This window comes from Medicago sativa, chromosome 6 (genome assembly GCF_051527215.1).
Source record: "Medicago sativa cultivar Bolivia chromosome 6, Bolivia_mono, whole genome shotgun sequence".
NCBI classification, from domain to species: domain Eukaryota; kingdom Viridiplantae; phylum Streptophyta; class Magnoliopsida; order Fabales; family Fabaceae; genus Medicago; species Medicago sativa.
The window spans coordinates 68,670,723-68,696,665 of NC_140754.1; positions in this window are offsets into that span (position 1 = coordinate 68,670,723).

Consider the following 25,943-nt stretch of genomic DNA (forward strand, 5'->3'; position numbering starts at 1 on the left):
TTTTCAAAAACGGCCAAAATGGGGGTTACGTTAATTTCCTTGTTAATTTACGGATTTTACTCGTTTTTGACCTTTTTTCTTTCCCTAAACAAAGCAAAAAGTGGCCTAGCCTTATCGAATCGAAGCATGTAATAGTTCCTAGGAAATCTAACGAGCATATCTATGACTTCCATGGTTGATTTTAGAATTTTCAAAAACGGCCAAAATGGGGGTTAGGTTAATTTCCTTGTCAATTTACGGATTTTACTCGTTTTTGACAATTTTCTTTCACTAAAAAGGGCATAAAATGGCCTAGCATTATCGAATCGAAGCATGTAGTAGTTCCGAGGAAATCTAACGAGCATATCTACGACTTCCATGGATGATTTTAGAAATTTCAAAAATGGCCAAAATGGTGGTAAAGTGAATTTCCTTGTAAATTTACGGATTTTACTCGATTTTGACCATTTTTCTTTCACTAAAAAGGGCATAAAGTGGCCTAGCCTTATCGGATCGAACCATGTAATAGTTCCTAGGAAATCTAACCAGCATATCTACGACTTCCATGGTTTATATTAGCGTTTTCAAAAACGGCCAAAATGGGGGTTAAGTTAATTTCCTTGTTAATTTACATATTTTACTCGTTTTTGACCCTTTTTGCTCCCTAAAAAAGGCATAAAGTGGCCTAGCCTTATCGAATCGAAGCATGTAATAGTTCCTAGGAAATCTAACGAGCGTATCTATGACTTCCATGGTTGATTTTAGAATTTTCAAAAACGGCCAAAATGGGGGTTACGTTAATTTCCTTGTTAATTTACGGATTTTACTCGTTTTTGACCTTTTTTCTTTCCCTAAACAAAGCAAAAAGTGGCCTAGCCTTATCGAATCGAAGCATGTAATAGTTCCAAGGAAGTCTAACGAGCATATCTATGACTTCCATGGTTGATTTTAGAATTTTCAAAAACGGCCAAAATGGGGGTTAGGTTAATTTCCTTGTCAATTTACGGATTTTACTCGTTTTTGACAATTTTCTTTCACTAAAAAGGGCATAAAATGGCCTAGCATTATCGAATCGAAGCATGTAGTAGTTCCGAGGAAATCTAACGAGCATATCTACGACTTCCATGGATGATTTTAGAAATTTCAAAAATGGCCAAAATGGTGGTAAAGTGAATTTCCTTGTAAATTTACGGATTTTACTCGATTTTGACCATTTTTCTTTCACTAAAAATGGCATAAAGTGGCCTAGCCTTATCGGATCGAACCATGTAATAGTTCCTAGGAAATCTAACCAGCATATCTACGACTTCCATGGTTTATATTAGCGTTTTCAAAAACGGCCAAAATGGGGGTTAAGTTAATTTCCTTGTTAATTTACATATTTTACTCGTTTTTGACCCTTTTTGCTCCCTAAAAAAGGCATAAAGTGGCCTAGCCTTATCGAATCGAAGCATGTAATAGTTCCTAGGAAATCTAACGAGCGTATCTATGACTTCCATGGTTGATTTTAGAATTTTCAAAAACGGCCAAAATGGGGGTTACGTTAATTTCCTTGTTAATTTACGGATTTTACTCGTTTTTGACCTTTTTTCTTTCCCTAAACAAAGCAAAAAGTGGCCTAGCCTTATCGAATCGAAGCATGTAATAGTTCCTAGGAAATCTAACGAGCATATCTATGACTTCCATGGTTGATTTTAGAATTTTCAAAAACGGCGAAAATGGGGGTTAGGTTAATTTCCTTGTCAATTTACGGATTTTACTCGTTTTTGACAATTTTCTTTCACTAAAAAGGGCATAAAATGGCCTAGCATTATCGAATCGAAGCATGTAGTAGTTCTGAGGAAATCTAACGAGCATATCTACGACTTCCATGGATGATTTTAGAAATTTCAAAAATGGCCAAAATGGTGGTAAAGTGAATTTCCTTGTAAATTTACGGATTTTACTCGATTTTGACCATTTTTCTTTCACTAAAAAGGGCATAAAGTGGCCTAGCCTTATCGGATCGAACCATGTAATAGTTCCTAGGAAATCTAACCAGCATATCTACGACTTCCATGGTTTATATTAGAGTTTTCAAAAACGGCCAAAATGGGGGTTAAGTTAATTTCCTTGTTAATTTACATATTTTACTCGTTTTTGACCCTTTTTGCTCCCTAAAAAAGGCATAAAGTGGCCTAGCCTTATCGAATCGAAGCATGTAATAGTTCCTAGGAAATCTAACGAGCGTATCTATGACTTCCATGGTTGATTTTAGAATTTTCAAAAACGGCCAAAATGGGGGTTACGTTAATTTCCTTGTTAATTTACGGATTTTACTCGTTTTTGACCTTTTTTCTTTCCCTAAACAAAGCAAAAAGTGGCCTAGCCTTATCGAATCGAAGCATGTAATAGTTCCTAGGAAATCTAACGAGCATATCTATGACTTCCATGGTTGATTTTAGAATTTTCAAAAACGGCCAAAATGGGGGTTAGGTTAATTTCCTTGTCAATTTACGGATTTTACTCGTTTTTGACAATTTTCTTTCACTAAAAAGGGCATAAAATGGCCTAGCATTATCGAATCGAAGCATGTAGTAGTTCTGAGGAAATCTAACGAGCATATCTACGACTTCCATGGATGATTTTAGAAATTTCAAAAATGGCCAAAATGGTGGTAAAGTGAATTTCCTTGTAAATTTACGGATTTTACTCGATTTTGACCATTTTTCTTTCACTAAAAAGGGCATAAAGTGGCCTAGCCTTATCGGATCGAACCATGTAATAGTTCCTAGGAAATCTAACCAGCATATCTACGACTTCCATGGTTTATATTAGAGTTTTCAAAAACGGCCAAAATGGGGGTTAAGTTAATTTCCTTGTTAATTTACATATTTTACTCGTTTTTGACCCTTTTTGCTCCCTAAAAAAGGCATAAAGTGGCCTAGCCTTATCGAATCGAAGCATGTAATAGTTCCTAGGAAATCTAACGAGCGTATCTATGACTTCCATGGTTGATTTTAGAATTTTCAAAAACGGCCAAAATGGGGGTTACGTTAATTTCCTTGTTAATTTACGGATTTTACTCGTTTTTGACCTTTTTTCTTTCCCTAAACAAAGCAAAAAGTGGCCTAGCCTTATCGAATCGAAGCATGTAATAGTTCCTAGGAAATCTAACGAGCATATCTATGACTTCCATGGTTGATTTTAGAATTTTCAAAAACGGCCAAAATGGGGGTTAGGTTAATTTCCTTGTCAATTTACGGATTTTACTCGTTTTTGACAATTTTCTTTCACTAAAAAGGGCATAAAATGGCCTAGCATTATCGAATCGAAGCATGTAGTAGTTCCGAGGAAATCTAACGAGCATATCTACGACTTCCATGGATGATTTTAGAAATTTCAAAAATGGCCAAAATGGTGGTAAAGTGAATTTCCTTGTAAATTTACGGATTTTACTCGATTTTGACCATTTTTCTTTCACTAAAAAGGGCATAAAGTGGCCTAGCCTTATCGGATCGAACCATGTAATAGTTCCTAGGAAATCTAACCAGCATATCTACGACTTCCATGGTTTATATTAGCGTTTTCAAAAACGGCCAAAATGAGGGTTAAGTTAATTTCCTTGTTAATTTACATATTTTACTCGTTTTTGACCCTTTTTGCTCCCTAAAAAAGGCATAAAGTGGCCTAGCCTTATCGAATCGAAGCATGTAATAGTTCCTAGGAAATCTAACGAGTGTATCTATGACTTCCATGGTTGATTTTAGAATTTTCAAAAACGGCCAAAATGGGGGTTACGTTAATTTCCTTGTTAATTTACGGATTTTACTCGTTTTTGACCTTTTTTCTTTCCCTAAACAAAGCAAAAAGTGGCCTAGCCTTATCGAATCGAAGCATGTAATAGTTCCTAGGAAATCTAACGAGCATATCTATGACTTCCATGGTTGATTTTAGAATTTTCAAAAACGGCCAAAATGGGGGTTAGGTTAATTTCCTTGTCAATTTACGGATTTTACTCGTTTTTGACAATTTTCTTTCACTAAAAAGGGCATAAAATGGCCTAGCATTATCGAATAGAAGCATGTAGTAGTTCTGAGGAAATCTAACGAGCATATCTACGACTTCCATGGATGATTTTAGAAATTTCAAAAATGGCCAAAATGGTGGTAAAGTGAATTTCCTTGTAAATTTACGGATTTTACTCGATTTTGACCATTTTTCTTTCACTAAAAAGGGCATAAAGTGGCCTAGCCTTATCGGATCGAACCATGTAATAGTTCCTAGGAAATCTAACCAGCATATCTACGACTTCCATGGTTTATATTAGAGTTTTCAAAAACGGCCAAAATGGGGGTAAAGTTAATTTCCTTGTTAATTTACATATTTTACTCGTTTTTGACCCTTTTTGCTCCCTAAAAAAGGCATAAAGTGGCCTAGCCTTATCGAATCGAAGCATGTAATAGTTCCTAGGAAATCTAACGAGCGTATCTATGACTTCCATGGTTGATTTTAGAATTTTCAAAAACGGCCAAAATGGGGGTTACGTTAATTTCCTTGTTAATTTACGGATTTTACTCGTTTTTGACCTTTTTTCTTTCCCTAAACAAAGCAAAAAGTGGCCTAGCCTTATCGAATCGAAGCATGTAATAGTTCCTAGGAAATCTAACGAGCATATCTATGACTTCCATGGTTGATTTTAGAATTTTCAAAAACGGCCAAAATGGGGGTTAGGTTAATTTCCTTGTCAATTTACGGATTTTACTCGTTTTTGACAATTTTCTTTCACTAAAAAGGGCATAAAATGGCCTAGCATTATCGAATCGAAGCATGTAGTAGTTCCGAAGAAATCTAACGAGCATATCTACGACTTCCATGGATGATTTTAGAAATTTCAAAAATGGCCAAAATGGTGGTAAAGTGAATTTCCTTGTAAATTTACGGATTTTACTCGATTTTGACCATTTTTCTTTCACTAAAAAGGGCATAAAGTGGCCTAGCCTTATCGGATCGAAGCATGTAATAGTTCCTAGGAAATCTAACCAGCATATCTACGACTTCCATGGTTTATATTAGAGTTTTCAAAAACGGCCAAAATGGGGGTTAAGTTAATTTCCTTGTTAATTTACATATTTTACTCGTTTTTGACCATTTTTGCTCCCTAAAAAAGGCATAAAGTGGCCTAGCCTTATCGAATCGAAGCATGTAATAGTTCCTAGGAAATCTAACGAGCGTATCTATGACTTCCATGGTTGATTTTAGAATTTTCAAAAACGGCCAAAATGGGGATTACGTTAATTTCCTTGTTAATTTACGGATTTTACTCGTTTTTGACCTTTTTTCTTTCCCTAAACAAAGCAAAAAGTGGCCTAGCCTTATCGAATCGAAGCATGTAATAGTTCCTAGGAAATCTAACGAGCATATCTATGACTTCCATGGTTGATTTTAGAATTTTCAAAAACGGCAAAAATGGGGGTTAGGTTAATTTCCTTGTCAATTTACGGATTTTACTCGTTTTTGACAATTTTCTTTCACTAAAAAGGGCATAAAATGGCCTAGCATTATCGAATCGAAGCATGTAGTAGTTCCGAGGAAATCTAACGAGCATATCTACGACTTCCATGGATGATTTTAGAAATTTCAAAAATGGCCAAAATGGTGGTAAAGTGAATTTCCTTGTAAATTTACGGATTTTACTCGATTTTGACCATTTTTCTTTCACTAAAAAGGGCATAAAGTGGCCTAGCCTTATCGGATCGAACCATGTAATAGTTCCTAGGAAATCTAACCAGCATATCTACGACTTCCATGGTTTATATTAGAGTTTTCAAAAACGGCCAAAATGGGGGTTAAGTTAATTTCCTTGTTAATTTACATATTTTACTCGTTTTTTACCCTTTTTGCTCCCTAAAAAAGGCATAAAGTGGCCTAGCCTTATCGAATCGAAGCATGTAATAGTTCCTAGGAAATCTAACGAGCGTATCTATGACTTCCATGGTTGATTTTAGAATTTTCAAAAACGGCCAAAATGGGGGTTACGTTAATTTCCTTGTTAATTTACGGATTTTACTCGTTTTTGACCTTTTTTCTTTCCCTAAACAAAGCAAAAAGTGGCCAAGCCTTATCGAATCGAAGCATGTAATAGTTCCTAGGAAATCTAACGAGCATATCTATGACTTCCATGGTTGATTTTAGAATTTTCAAAAACGGCCAAAATGGGGATTAGGTTAATTTCCTTGTCAATTTACGGATTTTACTCGTTTTTGACAATTTTCTTTCACTAAAAAGGGCATAAAATGGCCTAGCATTATCGAATCGAAGCATGTAGTAGTTCCGAGGAAATCTAACGAGCATATCTACGACTTCCATGGATGATTTTAGAAATTTCAAAAATGGCCAAAATGGTGGTAAAGTGAATTTCCTTGTAAATTTACGGATTTTACTCGATTTTGACCATTTTTCTTTCACTAAAAAGGGCATAAAGTGGCCTAGCCTTATCGGATCGAACCATGTAATAGTTCCTAGGAAATCTAACCAGCATATCTACGACTTCCATATATTAGAGTTTTCAAAAACGGCCAAAATGGGGGTTAAGTTAATTTCCTTGTTAATTTACATATTTTACTCGTTTTTGACCCTTTTTCCTCCCCAAAAAAGGCATAAAGTGGCCTAGCCTTATCGAATCGAAGCATGTAATAGTTCCTAGGAAATCTAACGAGCGTATCTATGACTTCCATGGTTGATTTTAGAATTTTCAAAAACGGCCAAAATGGGGGTTACGTTAATTTCCTTGTTAATTTACGGATCTTACTCGTTTTTGACCTTTTTTCTTTCCCTAAACAAAGCAAAAAGTGGCCTAGCCTTATCGAATCGAAGCATGTAATAGTTCCTAGGAAATCTAACGAGCATATCTATGACTTCCATGGTTGATTTTAGAATTTTCAAAAACGGCCAAAATGGGGGTTAGGTTAATTTCCTTGTCAATTTACGGATTTTACTCGTTTTTGACAATTTTCTTTCACTAAAAAGGGCATAAAATGGCCTAGCATTATCGAATCGAAGCATGTAATAGTTCCGAGGAAATCTAACGAGCATATCTACGACTTCCATGGTTGATTTTAGAAATTTCAAAAATGGCCAAAATGGTGGTAAAGTGAATTTCCTTGTAAATTTACGGATTTTACTCGATTTTGATCCTTTTTCTTTCACTAAAAAGGGCATCAAATGGCCTAGCCTTATCGAATCGAACCATGTAATAGTTCCTAGGAAATCTAACCAGCATATCTACGACTTCCATGGTTTATATTAGAGTTTTCAAAAACGGCCAAAATGGGGATTAGGTTAATTTCCTTGTCAATTTACGGATTTTACTCGTTTTTGACAATTTTCTTTCACTAAAAAGGGCATAAAATGGCCTAGCATTATCGAATCGAAGCATGTAGTAGTTCCGAGGAAATCTAACGAGCATATCTACGACTTCCATGGATGATTTTAGAAATTTCAAAAATGGCCAAAATGGTGGTAAAGTGAATTTCCTTGTAAATTTACGGATTTTACTCGATTTTGACCATTTTTCTTTCACTAAAAAGGGCATAAAGTGGCCTAGCCTTATCGGATCGAACCATGTAATAGTTCCTAGGAAATCTAACCAGCATATCTACGATTTCCATATATTAGAGTTTTCAAAAACGGCCAAAATGGGGGTTAAGTTAATTTCCTTGTTAATTTACATATTTTACTCGTTTTTGACCCTTTTTCCTCCCTAAAAAAGGCATAAAGTGGCCTAGCCTTATCGAATCGAAGCATGTAATAGTTCCTAGGAAATCTAACGAGCGTATCTATGACTTCCATGGTTGATTTTAGAATTTTCAAAAACGGCCAAAATGGGGGTTACGTTAATTTCCTTGTTAATTTACGGATCTTACTCGTTTTTGACCTTTTTTCTTTCCCAAAACAAAGCAAAAAGTGGCCTAGCCTTATCGAATCGAAGCATGTAATAGTTCCTAGGAAATCTAACGAGCATATCTATGACTTCCATGGTTGATTTTAGAATTTTCAAAAACGGCCAAAATGGGGGTTAGGTTAATTTCCTTGTCAATTTACGGATTTTACTCGTTTTTGACAATTTTCTTTCACTAAAAAGGGCATAAAATGGCCTAGCATTATCGAATCGAAGCATGTAATAGTTCCGAGGAAATCTAACGAGCATATCTATGACTTCCATGGTTTATATTAGAGTTTTCAAAAACGGCCAAAATGGGGGTTAAGTTAATTTCCTTGTTAATTTACATATTTTACTCGTTTTTGACCCTTTTTGCTCCCTAAAAAAGGCATAAAGTGGCCTAGCCTTATCGAATCGAAGCATGTAATAGTTCCTAGGAAATCTAACGAGCGTATCTATGACTTCCATGGTTGATTTTAGAATTTTCAAAAACGGCCAAAATGGGGGTTACGTTAATTTCCTTGTTAATTTACGGATCTTACTCGTTTTTGACCTTTTTTCTTTCCCTAAACAAAGCAAAAAGTGGCCTAGCCTTATCGAATCGAAGCATGTAATAGTTCCTAGGAAATCTAACGAGCATATCTATGACTTCCATGGTTGATTTTAGAATTTTCAAAAACGGCCAAAATGGGGGTTAGGTTAATTTCCTTGTCAATTTACGGATTTTACTCGTTTTTGACAATTTTCTTTCACTAAAAAGGGCATAAAATGGCCTAGCATTATCGAATCGAAGCATGTAATAGTTCCGAGGAAATCTAACGAGCATATCTACGACTTCCATGGTTGATTTTAGAAATTTCAAAAATGGCCAAAATGGTGGTAAAGTGAATTTCCTTGTAAATTTACGGATTTTACTCGATTTTGATCCTTTTTCTTTCACTAAAAAGGGCATCAAATGGCCTAGCCTTATCGAATCGAACCATGTAATAGTTCCTAGGAAATCTAACCAGCATATCTACGACTTCCATGGTTTATATTAGAGTTTTCAAAAACGGCCAAAATGGGGATTAGGTTAATTTCCTTGTCAATTTACGGATTTTACTCGTTTTTGACAATTTTCTTTCACTAAAAAGGGCATAAAATGGCCTAGCATTATCGAATCGAAGCATGTAGTAGTTCCGAGGAAATCTAACGAGCATATCTACGACTTCCATGGATGATTTTAGAAATTTCAAAAATGGCCAAAATGGTGGTAAAGTGAATTTCCTTGTAAATTTACGGATTTTACTCGATTTTGACCATTTTTCTTTCACTAAAAAGGGCATAAAGTGGCCTAGCCTTATCGGATCGAACCATGTAATAGTTCCTAGGAAATCTAACCAGCATATCTACGACTTCCATATATTAGAGTTTTCAAAAACGGCCAAAATGGGGGTTAAGTTAATTTCCTTGTTAATTTACATATTTTACTCGTTTTTGACCCTTTTTCCTCCCTAAAAAAGGCATAAAGTGGCCTAGCCTTATCGAATCGAAGCATGTAATAGTTCCTAGGAAATCTAACGAGCGTATCTATGACTTCCATGGTTGATTTTAGAATTTTCAAAAACGGCCAAAATGGGGGTTACGTTAATTTCCTTGTTAATTTACGGATCTTACTCGTTTTTGACCTTTTTTCTTTCCCAAAACAAAGCAAAAAGTGGCCTAGCCTTATCGAATCGAAGCATGTAATAGTTCCTAGGAAATCTAACGAGCATATCTATGACTTCCATGGTTGATTTTAGAATTTTCAAAAACGGCCAAAATGGGGGTTAGGTTAATTTCCTTGTCAATTTACGGATTTTACTCGTTTTTGACAATTTTCTTTCACTAAAAAGGGCATAAAATGGCCTAGCATTATCGAATCGAAGCATGTAATAGTTCCGAGGAAATCTAACGAGCATATCTATGACTTCCATGGTTTATATTAGAGTTTTCAAAAACGGCCAAAATGGGGGTTAAGTTAATTTCCTTGTTAATTTACATATTTTACTCGTTTTTGACCCTTTTTGCTCCCTAAAAAAGGCATAAAGTGGCCTAGCCTTATCGAATCGAAGCATGTAATAGTTCCTAGGAAATCTAACGAGCGTATCTATGACTTCCATGGTTGATTTTAGAATTTTCAAAAACGGCCAAAATGGGGGTTACGTTAATTTCCTTGTTAATTTACGGATTTTACTCGTTTTTGACCTTTTTTCTTTCCCTAAACAAAGCAAAAAGTGGCCTAGCCTTATCGAATCGAAGCATGTAATAGTTCCTAGGAAATCTAACGAGCATATCTATGACTTCCATGGTTGATTTTAGAATTTTCAAAAACGGCCAAAATGGGGATTAGGTTAATTTCCTTGTCAATTTACGGATTTTACTCGTTTTTGACAATTTTCTTTCACTAAAAAGGGCATAAAATGGCCTAGCATTATCGAATCGAAGCATGTAGTAGTTCCGAGGAAATCTAACGAGCATATCTACGACTTCCATGGATGATTTTAGAAATTTCAAAAATGGCCAAAATGGTGGTAAAGTGAATTTCCTTGTAAATTTACGGATTTTACTCGATTTTGACCATTTTTCTTTCACTAAAAAGGGCATAAAGTGGCCTAGCCTTATCGGATCGAACCATGTAATAGTTCCTAGGAAATCTAACCAGCATATCTACGACTTCCATATATTAGAGTTTTCAAAAACGGCCAAAATGGGGGTTAAGTTAATTTCCTTGTTAATTTACATATTTTACTCGTTTTTGACCCTTTTTCCTCCCTAAAAAAGGCATAAAGTGGCCTAGCCTTATCGAATCGAAGCATGTAATAGTTCCTAGGAAATCTAACGAGCATATCTACGACTTCCATGGTTGATTTTAGAAATTTCAAAAATGGCCAAAATGGTGGTAAAGTGAATTTCCTTGTAAATTTACGGATTTTACTCGATTTTGATCCTTTTTCTTTCACTAAAAAGGGCATCAAATGGCCTAGCCTTATCGAATCGAAGCATGTAATAGTTCCTAGGAAATCTAACGAGCATATCTATGACTTCCATGGTTGATTTTAGAATTTTCAAAACGGTCAAAATGGGGGTTAGGTTAATTTCCTTGTCAATGTACGGATTTTACTAGTTTTTGACCATTTTTCTTTCACTAAAAAGGGCATAAAGTGGCCTAGCCTAATCGGATCGAACCATGTAATAGTTCCTAGGAAATATAACAAGCATATCTATGACTTCCATGGTTGATTTTAGAATTTTTAAAACGGTCAAAATGGGGGTTAGGTTAATTTCCTTGTCAATGTACGTATTTTACTAGTTTTTGACCATTTTTCTTTCACTAAAAAGGGCATAAAGTGGCCTAGTCTAATCGGATCGAACCATGTAATAGTTCCTAGGAAATATAACCAACATATCTACGACTTCCATGGTTTATATTAGAATTTTCAAAAACGGCCAAAATGGGGGTTAATTTAATATCCTTGTTAATTTACGGATTTTACACGTTTTTGACCCTTTTTCCTCCCTAAAAAAGGCATAAAGTGGCCTAGCCTTATCGAATCGAAGCATGTAATAGTTCCTAGGAAATCTAACGAGCGTATCTATGACTTCCATGGTTGATTTTAGAATTTTCAAAAACGGCCAAAATGGGGGTTAGGTTAATTTCCTTGTCAATTTACGGATTTTATTCGTTTTTGACCATTTTTCTTTCACTAAAAAGGGCATAAAGTGGCCTAGCCTTATCGGATCGAACCATGTAATAGTTCCTAGGAAATCTAACGAGCATATCTATGACTTCCATAGTTGATTTTAGAATTTTCAAAAACGGCCAAAATGGGGGTTAGGTTAATTTCCTTGTCAATTTACGGATTTTACTCGATTTTGACCATTTTCTTTCACAAAAAAAGGGCATAAAATGGCCTAGCATTATCGAATCGAAGCATGTAGTAGTTCCGAGGAAATCTAACGAGCATATCTACGACTTCCATGGATGATTTTAGAAATTTCAAAAATGGCCAAAATGGTGGTAAAGTGAATTTCCTTGTAAATTTACGGATTTTACTCGATTTTGACCATTTTTCTTTCACTAAAAAGGGCATAAAGTGGCCTAGCCTTATCGGATCGAACCATGTAATAGTTCCTAGGAAATCTAACCAGCATATCTACGACTTCCATGGTTTATATTAGAGTTTTCAAAAACGGCCAAAATGGGGGTTAAGTTAATTTCCTTGTTAATTTACATATTTTACTCGTTTTTGACCCTTTTTGCTCCCAAAAAAAGGCATAAAGTGGCCTAGCCTTATCGAATCGAAGCATGTAATAGTTCCTAGGAAATCTAACGAGCGTATCTATGACTTCCATGGTTGATTTTAGAATTTTCAAAAACGGCCAAAATGGGGGTTACGTTAATTTCCTTGTTAATTTACGGATTTTACTCGATTTTGACCATTTTTCTTTCACTAAAAAGGGCATAAAGTGGCCTAGCCTTATCGGATCGAACCATGTAATAGTTCCTAGGAAATCTAACCAGCATATCTACGACTTCCATGGTTTATATTAGAGTTTTCAAAAACGGCCAAAATGGGGGTTAAGTTAATTTCCTTGTTAATTTACATATTTTACTCGTTTTTGACCCTTTTTGCTCCCAAAAAAAGGCATAAAGTGGCCTAGCCTTATCGAATCGAAGCATGTAATAGTTCCTAGGAAATCTAACGAGCGTATCTATGACTTCCATGGTTGATTTTAGAATTTTCAAAAACGGCCAAAATGGGGGTTACGTTAATTTCCTTGTTAATTTACGGATTTTACTCGTTTTTGACCTTTTTTCTTTCCCTAAACAAAGCAAAAAGTGGCCTAGCCTTATCGAATCGAAGCATGTAATAGTTCCTAGGAAATCTAACGAGCATATCTATGACTTCCATGGTTGATTTTAGAATTTTCAAAAACGGCCAAAATGGGGGTTAGGTTAATTTCCTTGTCAATTTACGGATTTTACTCGTTTTTGACAATTTTCTTTCACTAAAAAGGGCATAAAATGGCCTAGCATTATCGAATCGAAGCATGTAATAGTTCCGAGGAAATCTAACGAGCATATCTACGACTTCCATGGTTGATTTTAGAAATTTCAAAAATGGCCAAAATGGTGGTAAAGTGAATTTCCTTGTAAATTTACGGATTTTACTCGATTTTGATCCTTTTTCTTTCACTAAAAAGGGCATCAAATGGCCTAGCCTTATCGAATCGAAGCATGTAATAGTTCCTAGGAAATCTAACGAGCATATCTATGACTTCCATGGTTGATTTTAGAATTTTCAAAACGGTCAAAATGGGGGTTAGGTTAATTTCCTTGTCAATGTACGGATTTTACTAGTTTTTGACCATTTTTCTTTCACTAAAAAGGGCATAAAGTGGCCTAGCCTAATCGGATCGAACCATGTAATAGTTCCTAGGAAATATAACGAGCATATCTATGACTTCCATGGTTGATTTTAGAATTTTTAAAACGGTCAAAATGGGGGTTAGGTTAATTTCCTTGTCAATGTACGTATTTTACTAGTTTTTGACCATTTTTCTTTCACTAAAAAGGGCATAAAGTGGCCTAGTCTAATCGGATCGAACCATGTAATAGTTCCTAGGAAATATAACCAACATATCTACGACTTCCATGGTTTATATTAGAATTTTCAAAAACGGCCAAAATGGGGGTTAATTTAATATCCTTGTTAATTTACGGATTTTACACGTTTTTGACCCTTTTTCCTCCCTAAAAAAGGCATAAAGTGGCCTAGCCTTATCGAATCGAAGCATGTAATAGTTCCTAGGAAATCTAACGAGCGTATCTATGACTTCCATGGTTGATTTTAGAATTTTCAAAAACGGCCAAAATGGGGGTTAGGTTAATTTCCTTGTCAATTTACGGATTTTATTCGTTTTTGACCATTTTTCTTTCACTAAAAAGGGCATAAAGTGGCCTAGCCTTATCGGATCGAACCATGTAATAGTTCCTAGGAAATCTAACGAGCATATCTATGACTTCCATAGTTGATTTTAGAATTTTCAAAAACGGCCAAAATGGGGGTTAGGTTAATTTCCTTGTCAATTTACGGATTTTACTCGTTTTTGACCATTTTCTTTCACAAAAAAAGGGCATAAAATGGCCTAGCATTATCGAATCGAAGCATGTAGTAGTTCCGAGGAAATCTAACGAGCATATCTACGACTTCCATGGATGATTTTAGAAATTTCAAAAATGGCCAAAATGGTGGTAAAGTGAATTTCCTTGTAAATTTACGGATTTTACTCGATTTTGACCATTTTTCTTTCACTAAAAAGGCATAAAGTGGCCTAGCCTTATCGGATCGAACCATGTAATAGTTCCTAGGAAATCTAACCAGCATATCTACGACTTCCATGGTTTATATTAGAGTTTTCAAAAACGGCCAAAATGGGGGTTAAGTTAATTTCCTTGTTAATTTACATATTTTACTCGTTTTTGACCCTTTTTGCTCCCAAAAAAAGGCATAAAGTGGCCTAGCCTTATCGAATCGAAGCATGTAATAGTTCCTAGGAAATCTAACGAGCGTATCTATGACTTCCATGGTTGATTTTAGAATTTTCAAAAACGGCCAAAATGGGGGTTACGTTAATTTCCTTGTTAATTTACGGATTTTACTCGTTTTTGACCTTTTTTCTTTCCCTAAACAAAGCAAAAAGTGGCCTAGCCTTATCGAATCGAAGCATGTAATAGTTCCTAGGAAATCTAACGAGCATATCTATGACTTCCATGGTTGATTTTAGAATTTTCAAAAACGGCCAAAATGGGGGTTAGGTTAATTTCCTTGTCAATTTACGGATTTTACTCGTTTTTGACAATTTTCTTTCACTAAAAAGGGCATAAAATGGCCTAGCATTATCGAATCGAAGCATGTAATAGTTCCGAGGAAATCTAACGAGCATATCTACGACTTCCATGGTTGATTTTAGAAATTTCAAAAATGGCCAAAATGGTGGTAAAGTGAATTTCCTTGTAAATTTACGGATTTTACTCGATTTTGATCCTTTTTCTTTCACTAAAAAGGGCATCAAATGGCCTAGCCTTATCGAATCGAAGCATGTAATAGTTCCTAGGAAATCTAACGAGCATATCTATGACTTCCATGGTTGATTTTAGAATTTTCAAAACGGTCAAAATGGGGGTTAGGTTAATTTCCTTGTCAATGTACGGATTTTACTAGTTTTTGACCATTTTTCTTTCACTAAAAAGGGCATAAAGTGGCCTAGCCTAATCGGATCGAACCATGTAATAGTTCCTAGGAAATATAACGAGCATATCTATGACTTCCATGGTTGATTTTAGAATTTTTAAAACGGTCAAAATGGGGGTTAGGTTAATTTCCTTGTCAATGTACGTATTTTACTAGTTTTTGACCATTTTTCTTTCACTAAAAAGGGCATAAAGTGGCCTAGTCTAATCGGATCGAACCATGTAATAGTTCCTAGGAAATATAACCAACATATCTACGACTTCCATGGTTTATATTAGAATTTTCAAAAACGGCCAAAATGGGGGTTAATTTAATATCCTTGTTAATTTACGGATTTTACACGTTTTTGACCCTTTTTCCTCCCTAAAAAAGGCATAAAGTGGCCTAGCCTTATCGAATCGAAGCATGTAATAGTTCCTAGGAAATCTAACGAGCGTATCTATGACTTCCATGGTTGATTTTAGAATTTTCAAAAACGGCCAAAATGGGGGTTAGGTTAATTTCCTTGTCAATTTACGGATTTTATTCGTTTTTGACCATTTTTCTTTCACTAAAAAGGGCATAAAGTGGCCTAGCCTTATCGGATCGAACCATGTAATAGTTCCTAGGAAATCTAACGAGCATATCTATGACTTCCATAGTTGATTTTAGAATTTTCAAAAACGGCCAAAATGGGGGTTAGGTTAATTTCCTTGTCAATTTACGGATTTTACTCGTTTTTGACCATTTTCTTTCACAAAAAAAGGGCATAAAATGGCCTAGCATTATCGAATCGAAGCATGTAGTAGTTCCGAGGAAATCTAACGAGCATATCTACGACTTCCATGGATGATTTTAGAAATTTCAAAAATGGCCAAAATGGTGGTAAAGTGAATTTCCTTGTAAATTTACGGATTTTACTCGATTTTGACCATTTTTCTTTCACTAAAAAGGCATAAAGTGGCCTAGCCTTATCGGATCGAACCATGTAATAGTTCCTAGGAAATCTAACCAGCATATCTACGACTTCCATGGTTTATATTAGAGTTTTCAAAAACGGCCAAAATGGGGGTTAAGTTAATTTCCTTGTTAATTTACATATTTTACTCGTTTTTGACCCTTTTTGCTCCCAAAAAAAGGCATAAAGTGGCCTAGCCTTATCGAATCGAAGCATGTAATAGTTCCTAGGAAATCTAACGAGCGTATCTATGACTTCCATGGTTGATTTTAGAATTTTCAAAAACGGCCAAAATGGGGGTTACGTTAATTTCCTTGTTAATTTACGGATTTTACTCGTTTTTGACCTTTTTTCTTTCCCTAAACAAAGCAAAAAGTGGCCTAGCCTTATCGAATCGAAGCAAGTAATAGTTCCTAGGAAATCTAACGAGCATATCTATGACTTCCATGGTTGATTTTAGAATTTTCAAAAACGGCCAAAATGGGGATTAGGTTAATTTCCTTGTCAATTTACGGATTTTACTCGTTTTTGACAATTTTCTTTCACTAAAAAGGGCATAAAATGGCCTAGCATTATCGAATCGAAGCATGTAGTAGTTCCGAGGAAATCTAACGAGCATATCTACGACTTCCATGGATGATTTTAGAAATTTCAAAAATGGCCAAAATGGTGGTAAAGTGAATTTCCTTGTAAATTTACGGATTTTACTCGATTTTGACCATTTTTCTTTCACTAAAAAGGGCATAAAGTGGCCTAGCCTTATCGGATCGAACCATGTAATAGTTCCTAGGAAATCTAACCAGCATATCTACGACTTCCATGGTTTATATTAGAGTTTTCAAAAACGGCCAAAATGGGGGTTAAGTTAATTTCCTTGTTAATTTACATATTTTACTCGTTTTTGACCCTTTTTGCTCCCAAAAAAAGGCATAAAGTGGCCTAGCCTTATCGAATCGAAGCATGTAATAGTTCCTAGGAAATCTAACGAGCGTATCTATGACTTCCATGGTTGATTTTAGAATTTTCAAAAACGGCCAAAATGGGGGTTACGTTAATTTCCTTGTTAATTTACGGATTTTACTCGTTTTTGACCTTTTTTCTTTCCCTAAACAAAGCAAAAAGTGGCCTAGCCTTATCGAATCGAAGCATGTAATAGTTCCTAGGAAATCTAACGAGCATATCTATGACTTCCATGGTTGATTTTAGAATTTTCAAAAACGGCCAAAATGGGGGTTAGGTATATTTCCTTGTCAATTTACGGATTTTACTCGTTTTTGACAATTTTCTTTCACTAAAAAGGGCATAAAATGGCCTAGCATTATCGAATCGAAGCATGTAATAGTTCCGAGGAAATCTAACGAGCATATCTACGACTTCCATGGTTGATTTTAGAAATTTCAAAAATGGCCAAAATGGTGGTAAAGTGAATTTCCTTGTAAATTTACGGATTTTACTCGATTTTGATCCTTTTTCTTTCACTAAAAAGGGCATCAAATGGCCTAGCCTTATCGAATCGAAGCATGTAATAGTTCCTAGGAAATCTAACGAGCATATCTATGACTTCCATGGTTGATTTTAGAATTTTCAAAACGGTCAAAATGGGGGTTAGGTTAATTTCCTTGTCAATGTACGGATTTTACTAGTTTTTGACCATTTTTCTTTCACTAAAAAGGGCATAAAGTGGCCTAGCCTAATCGGATCGAACCATGTAATAGTTCCTAGGAAATATAACGAGCATATCTATGACTTCCATGGTTGATTTTAGAATTTTTAAAACGGTCAAAATGGGGGTTAGGTTAATTTCCTTGTCAATGTACGTATTTTACTAGTTTTTGACCATTTTTCTTTCACTAAAAAGGGCATAAAGTGGCCTAGTCTAATCGGATCGAACCATGTAATAGTTCCTAGGAAATATAACCAACATATCTACGACTTCCATGGTTTATATTAGAATTTTCAAAAACGGCCAAAATGGGGGTTAATTTAATATCCTTGTTAATTTACGGATTTTACACGTTTTTGACCCTTTTTCCTCCCTAAAAAAGGCATAAAGTGGCCTAGCCTTATCGAATCGAAGCATGTAATAGTTCCTAGGAAATCTAACGAGCGTATCTATGACTTCCATGGTTGATTTTAGAATTTTCAAAAACGGCCAAAATGGGGGTTAGGTTAATTTCCTTGTCAATTTACGGATTTTATTCGTTTTTGACCATTTTTCTTTCACTAAAAAGGGCATAAAGTGGCCTAGCCTTATCGGATCGAACCATGTAATAGTTCCTAGGAAATCTAACGAGCATATCTATGACTTCCATAGTTGATTTTAGAATTTTCAAAAACGGCCAAAATGGGGGTTAGGTTAATTTCCTTGTCAATTTACGGATTTTACTCGTTTTTGACCATTTTCTTTCACAAAAAAAGGGCATAAAATGGCCTAGCATTATCGAATCGAAGCATGTAGTAGTTCCGAGGAAATCTAACGAGCATATCTACGACTTCCATGGATGATTTTAGAAATTTCAAAAATGGCCAAAATGGTGGTAAAGTGAATTTCCTTGTAAATTTACGGATTTTACTCGATTTTGACCATTTTTCTTTCACTAAAAAGGCATAAAGTGGCCTAGCCTTATCGGATCGAACCATGTAATAGTTCCTAGGAAATCTAACCAGCATATCTACGACTTCCATGGTTTATATTAGAGTTTTCAAAAACGGCCAAAATGGGGGTTAAGTTAATTTCCTTGTTAATTTACATATTTTACTCGTTTTTGACCCTTTTTGCTCCCAAAAAAAGGCATAAAGTGGCCTAGCCTTATCGAATCGAAGCATGTAATAGTTCCTAGGAAATCTAACGAGCGTATCTATGACTTCCATGGTTGATTTTAGAATTTTCAAAAACGGCCAAAATGGGGGTTACGTTAATTTCCTTGTTAATTTACGGATTTTACTCGTTTTTGACCTTTTTTCTTTCCCTAAACAAAGCAAAAAGTGGCCTAGCCTTATCGAATCGAAGCAAGTAATAGTTCCTAGGAAATCTAACGAGCATATCTATGACTTCCATGGTTGATTTTAGAATTTTCAAAAACGGCCAAAATGGGGATTAGGTTAATTTCCTTGTCAATTTACGGATTTTACTCGTTTTTGACAATTTTCTTTCACTAAAAAGGGCATAAAATGGCCTAGCATTATCGAATCGAAGCATGTAGTAGTTCCGAGGAAATCTAACGAGCATATCTACGACTTCCATGGATGATTTTAGAAATTTCAAAAATGGCCAAAATGGTGGTAAAGTGAATTTCCTTGTAAATTTACGGATTTTACTCGATTTTGACCATTTTTCTTTCACTAAAAAGGGCATAAAGTGGCCTAGCCTTATCGGATCGAACCATGTAATAGTTCCTAGGAAATCTAACCAGCATATCTACGACTTCCATGGTTTATATTAGAGTTTTCAAAAACGGCCAAAATGGGGGTTAAGTTAATTTCCTTGTTAATTTACATATTTTACTCGTTTTTGACCCTTTTTGCTCCCAAAAAAAGGCATAAAGTGGCCTAGCCTTATCGAATCGAAGCATGTAATAGTTCCTAGGAAATCTAACGAGCGTATCTATGACTTCCATGGTTGATTTTAGAATTTTCAAAAACGGCCAAAATGGGGGTTACGTTAATTTCCTTGTTAATTTACGGATTTTACTCGTTTTTGACCTTTTTTCTTTCCCTAAACAAAGCAAAAAGTGGCCTAGCCTTATCGAATCGAAGCAAGTAATAGTTCCTAGGAAATCTAACGAGCATATCTATGACTTCCATGGTTGATTTTAGAATTTTCAAAAACGGCCAAAATGGGGATTAGGTTAATTTCCTTGTCAATTTACGGATTTTACTCGTTTTTGACAATTTTCTTTCACTAAAAAGGGCATAAAATGGCCTAGCATTATCGAATCGAAGCATGTAGTAGTTCCGAGGAAATCTAACGAGCATATCTACGACTTCCATGGATGATTTTAGAAATTTCAAAAATGGCCAAAATGGTGGTAAAGTGAATTTCCTTGTAAATTTACGGATTTTACTCGATTTTGACCATTTTTCTTTCACTAAAAAGGGCATAAAGTGGCCTAGCCTTATCGGATCGAACCATGTAATAGTTCCTAGGAAATCTAACCAGCATATCTACGACTTCCATGGTTTATATTAGAGTTTTCAAAAACGGCCAAAATGGGGGTTAAGTTAATTTCCTTGTTAATTTACATATTTTACTCGTTTTTGACCCTTTTTGCTCCCAAAAAAAGGCATAAAGTGGCCTAGCCTTATCGAATCGAAGCATGTAATAGTTCCTAGGAAATCTAACGAGCGTATCTATGACTTCCATGGTTGATTTTAGAATTTTCAAAAACGGCCAAAATGGGGGTTACGTTAATTTCCTTGTTAATTTACGGATTTTACTCGTTTTTGACCTTTTTTCTTTCCCTAAACAAAGCAAAAAGTGGCCTAGCCTTATCGAATCGAAGCATGTAATAGTTCCTAGGAAATCTAACGAGCATATCTATGACTTCCATGGTTGATTTTAGAATTTTCAAAAACGGCCAAAATGGGGGTTAGGTTAATTTCCTTGTCAATTTACGGATTTTACTCGTTTTTGACAATTTTCTTTCACTAAAAAGGGCATAAAATGGCCTAGCATTATCGAATCGAAGCATGTAATAGTTCCGAGGAAATCTAACGAGCATATCTACGACTTCCATGGTTGATTTTAGAAATTTCAAAAATGGCCAAAATGGTGGTAAAGTGAATTTCCTTGTAAATTTACGGATTTTACTCGATTTTGATCCTTTTTCTTTCACTAAAAAGGGCATCAAATGGCCTAGCCTTATCGAATCGAAGCATGTAATAGTTCCTAGGAAATCTAACGAGCATATCTATGACTTCCATGGTTGATTTTAGAATTTTCAAAACGGTCAAAATGGGGGTTAGGTTAATTTCCTTGTCAATGTACGGATTTTACTAGTTTTTGACCATTTTTCTTTCACTAAAAAGGGCATAAAGTGGCCTAGCCTAATCGGATCGAACCATGTAATAGTTCCTAGGAAATATAACGAGCATATCTATGACTTCCATGGTTGATTTTAGAATTTTTAAAACGGTCAAAATGGGGGTTAGGTTAATTTCCTTGTCAATGTACGTATTTTACTAGTTTTTGACCATTTTTCTTTCACTAAAAAGGGCATAAAGTGGCCTAGTCTAATCGGATCGAACCATGTAATAGTTCCTAGGAAATATAACCAACATATCTACGACTTCCATGGTTTATATTAGAATTTTCAAAAACGGCCAAAATGGGGGTTAATTTAATATCCTTGTTAATTTACGGATTTTACACGTTTTTGACCCTTTTTCCTCCCTAAAAAAGGCATAAAGTGGCCTAGCCTTATCGAATCGAAGCATGTAATAGTTCCTAGGAAATCTAACGAGCGTATCTATGACTTCCATGGTTGATTTTAGAATTTTCAAAAACGGCCAAAATGGGGGTTAGGTTAATTTCCTTGTCAATTTACGGATTTTATTCGTTTTTGACCATTTTTCTTTCACTAAAAAGGGCATAAAGTGGCCTAGCCTTATCGGATCGAACCATGTAATAGTTCCTAGGAAATCTAACGAGCATATCTATGACTTCCATAGTTGATTTTAGAATTTTCAAAAACGGCCAAAATGGGGGTTAGGTTAATTTCCTTGTCAATTTACGGATTTTACTCGTTTTTGACCATTTTCTTTCACAAAAAAAGGGCATAAAATGGCCTAGCATTATCGAATCGAAGCATGTAGTAGTTCCGAGGAAATCTAACGAGCATATCTACGACTTCCATGGATGATTTTAGAAATTTCAAAAATGGCCAAAATGGTGGTAAAGTGAATTTCCTTGTAAATTTACGGATTTTACTCGATTTTGACCATTTTTCTTTCACTAAAAAGGCATAAAGTGGCCTAGCCTTATCGGATCGAACCATGTAATAGTTCCTAGGAAATCTAACCAGCATATCTACGACTTCCATGGTTTATATTAGAGTTTTCAAAAACGGCCAAAATGGGGGTTAAGTTAATTTCCTTGTTAATTTACATATTTTACTCGTTTTTGACCCTTTTTGCTCCCAAAAAAAGGCATAAAGTGGCCTAGCCTTATCGAATCGAAGCATGTAATAGTTCCTAGGAAATCTAACGAGCGTATCTATGACTTCCATGGTTGATTTTAGAATTTTCAAAAACGGCCAAAATGGGGGTTACGTTAATTTCCTTGTTAATTTACGGATTTTACTCGTTTTTGACCTTTTTTCTTTCCCTAAACAAAGCAAAAAGTGGCCTAGCCTTATCGAATCGAAGCAAGTAATAGTTCCTAGGAAATCTAACGAGCATATCTATGACTTCCATGGTTGATTTTAGAATTTTCAAAAACGGCCAAAATGGGGATTAGGTTAATTTCCTTGTCAATTTACGGATTTTACTCGTTTTTGACAATTTTCTTTCACTAAAAAGGGCATAAAATGGCCTAGCATTATCGAATCGAAGCATGTAGTAGTTCCGAGGAAATCTAACGAGCATATCTACGACTTCCATGGATGATTTTAGAAATTTCAAAAATGGCCAAAATGGTGGTAAAGTGAATTTCCTTGTAAATTTACGGATTTTACTCGATTTTGACCATTTTTCTTTCACTAAAAAGGGCATAAAGTGGCCTAGCCTTATCGGATCGAACCATGTAATAGTTCCTAGGAAATCTAACCAGCATATCTACGACTTCCATGGTTTATATTAGAGTTTTCAAAAACGGCCAAAATGGGGGTTAAGTTAATTTCCTTGTTAATTTACATATTTTACTCGTTTTTGACCCTTTTTGCTCCCAAAAAAAGGCATAAAGTGGCCTAGCCTTATCGAATCGAAGCATGTAATAGTTCCTAGGAAATCTAACGAGCGTATCTATGACTTCCATGGTTGATTTTAGAATTTTCAAAAACGGCCAAAATGGGGGTTACGTTAATTTCCTTGTTAATTTACGGATTTTACTCGTTTTTGACCTTTTTTCTTTCCCTAAACAAAGCAAAAAGTGGCCTAGCCTTATCGAATCGAAGCAAGTAATAGTTCCTAGGAAATCTAACGAGCATATCTATGACTTCCATGGTTGATTTTAGAATTTTCAAAAACGGCCAAAATGGGGATTAGGTTAATTTCCTTGTCAATTTACGGATTTTACTCGTTTTTGACAATTTTCTTTCACTAAAAAGGGCATAAAATGGCCTAGCATTATCGAATCGAAGCATGTAGTAGTTCCGAGGAAATCTAACGAGCATATCTACGACTTCCATGGATGATTTTAGAAATTTCAAAAATGGCCAAAATGGTGGTAAAGTGAATTTCCTTGTAAATTTACGGATTTTACTCGATTTTGACCATTTTTCTTTCACTAAAAAGGGCATAAAGTGGCCTAGCCTTATCGGATCGAACCATGTAATAGTTCCTAGGAAATCTAACCAGCATATCTACGACTTCCATATATTAGAGTTTTCAAAAACGGCCAAAATGGGGGTTAAGTTAATTTCCTTGTTAATTTACATATTTTACTCGTTTTTGACCCTTTTTCCTCCCTAAAAAAGGCATAAAGTGGCCTAGCCTTATCGAATCGAAGCATGTAATAGTTCCTAGGAAATCTAACGAGCGTATCTATGACTTCCATGGTTGATTTTAGAATTTTCAAAAACGGCCAAAATGGGGGTTACGTTAATTTCCTTGTTAATTTACGGATTTTACTCGTTTTTGACCTTTTTTCTTTCCCTAAACAAAGCAAAAAGTGGCCTAGCCTTATCGAATCGAAGCAAGTAATAGTTCCTAGGAAATCTAACGAGCATATCTATGACTTCCATAGTTGATTTTAGAATTTTCAAAAACGGCCAAAATGGGGGTTAGGTTAATTTCCTTGTCAATTTACGGATTTTACTCGTTTTTGACCATTTTCTTTCACAAAAAAAGGGCATAAAATGGCCTAGCATTATCGAATCGAAGCATGTAGTAGTTCCGAGGAAATCTAACGAGCATATCTACGACTTCCATGGATGATTTTAGAAATTTCAAAAATGGCCAAAATGGTGGTAAAGTGAATTTCCTTGTAAATTTACGGATTTTACTCGATTTTGACCATTTTTCTTTCACTAAAAAGGGCATAAAGTGGCCTAGCCTTATCGGATCGAACCATGTAATAGTTCCTAGGAAATCTAACCAGCATATCTACGACTTCCATGGTTTATATTAGAGTTTTCAAAAACGGCCAAAATGGGGGTTAAGTTAATTTCCTTGTTAATTTACATATTTTACTCGTTTTTGACCCTTTTTGCTCCCAAAAAAAGGCATAAAGTGGCCTAGCCTTATCGAATCGAAGCATGTAATAGTTCCTAGGAAATCTAACGAGCGTATCTATGACTTCCATGGTTGATTTTAGAATTTTCAAAAACGGCCAAAATGGGGGTTACGTTAATTTCCTTGTTAATTTACGGATTTTACTCGTTTTTGACCTTTTTTCTTTCCCTAAACAAAGCAAAAAGTGGCCTAGCCTTATCGAATCGAAGCAAGTAATAGTTCCTAGGAAATCTAACGAGCATATCTATGACTTCCATGGTTGATTTTAGAATTTTCAAAAACGGCCAAAATGGGGATTAGGTTAATTTCCTTGTCAATTTACGGATTTTACTCGTTTTTGACAATTTTCTTTCACTAAAAAGGGCATAAAATGGCCTAGCATTATCGAATCGAAGCATGTAGTAGTTCCGAGGAAATCTAACGAGCATATCTACGACTTCCATGGATGATTTTAGAAATTTCAAAAATGGCCAAAATGGTGGTAAAGTGAATTTCCTTGTAAATTTACGGATTTTACTCGATTTTGACCATTTTTCTTTCACTAAAAAGGGCATAAAGTGGCCTAGCCTTATCGGATCGAACCATGTAATAGTTCCTAGGAAATCTAACCAGCATATCTACGACTTCCATATATTAGAGTTTTCAAAAACGGCCAAAATGGGGGTTAAGTTAATTTCCTTGTTAATTTACATATTTTACTCGTTTTTGACCCTTTTTCCTCCCTAAAAAAGGCATAAAGTGGCCTAGCCTTATCGAATCGAAGCATGTAATAGTTCCTAGGAAATCTAACGAGCGTATCTATGACTTCCATGGTTGATTTTAGAATTTTCAAAAACGGCCAAAATGGGGGTTACGTTAATTTCCTTGTTAATTTACGGATTTTACTCGTTTTTGACCTTTTTTCTTTCCCTAAACAAAGCAAAAAGTGGCCTAGCCTTATCGAATCGAAGCAAGTAATAGTTCCTAGGAAATCTAACGAGCATATCTATGACTTCCATAGTTGATTTTAGAATTTTCAAAAACGGCCAAAATGGGGGTTAGGTTAATTTCCTTGTCAATTTACGGATTTTACTCGTTTTTGACCATTTTCTTTCACAAAAAAAGGGCATAAAATGGCCTAGCATTATCGAATCGAAGCATGTAGTAGTTCCGAGGAAATCTAACGAGCATATCTACGACTTCCATGGATGATTTTAGAAATTTCAAAAATGGCCAAAATGGTGGTAAAGTGAATTTCCTTGTAAATTTACGGATTTTACTCGATTTTGACCATTTTTCTTTCACTAAAAAGGGCATAAAGTGGCCTAGCCTTATCGGATCGAACCATGTAATAGTTCCTAGGAAATCTAACCAGCATATCTACGACTTCCATGGTTTATATTAGAGTTTTCAAAAACGGCCAAAATGGGGGTTAAGTTAATTTCCTTGTTAATTTACA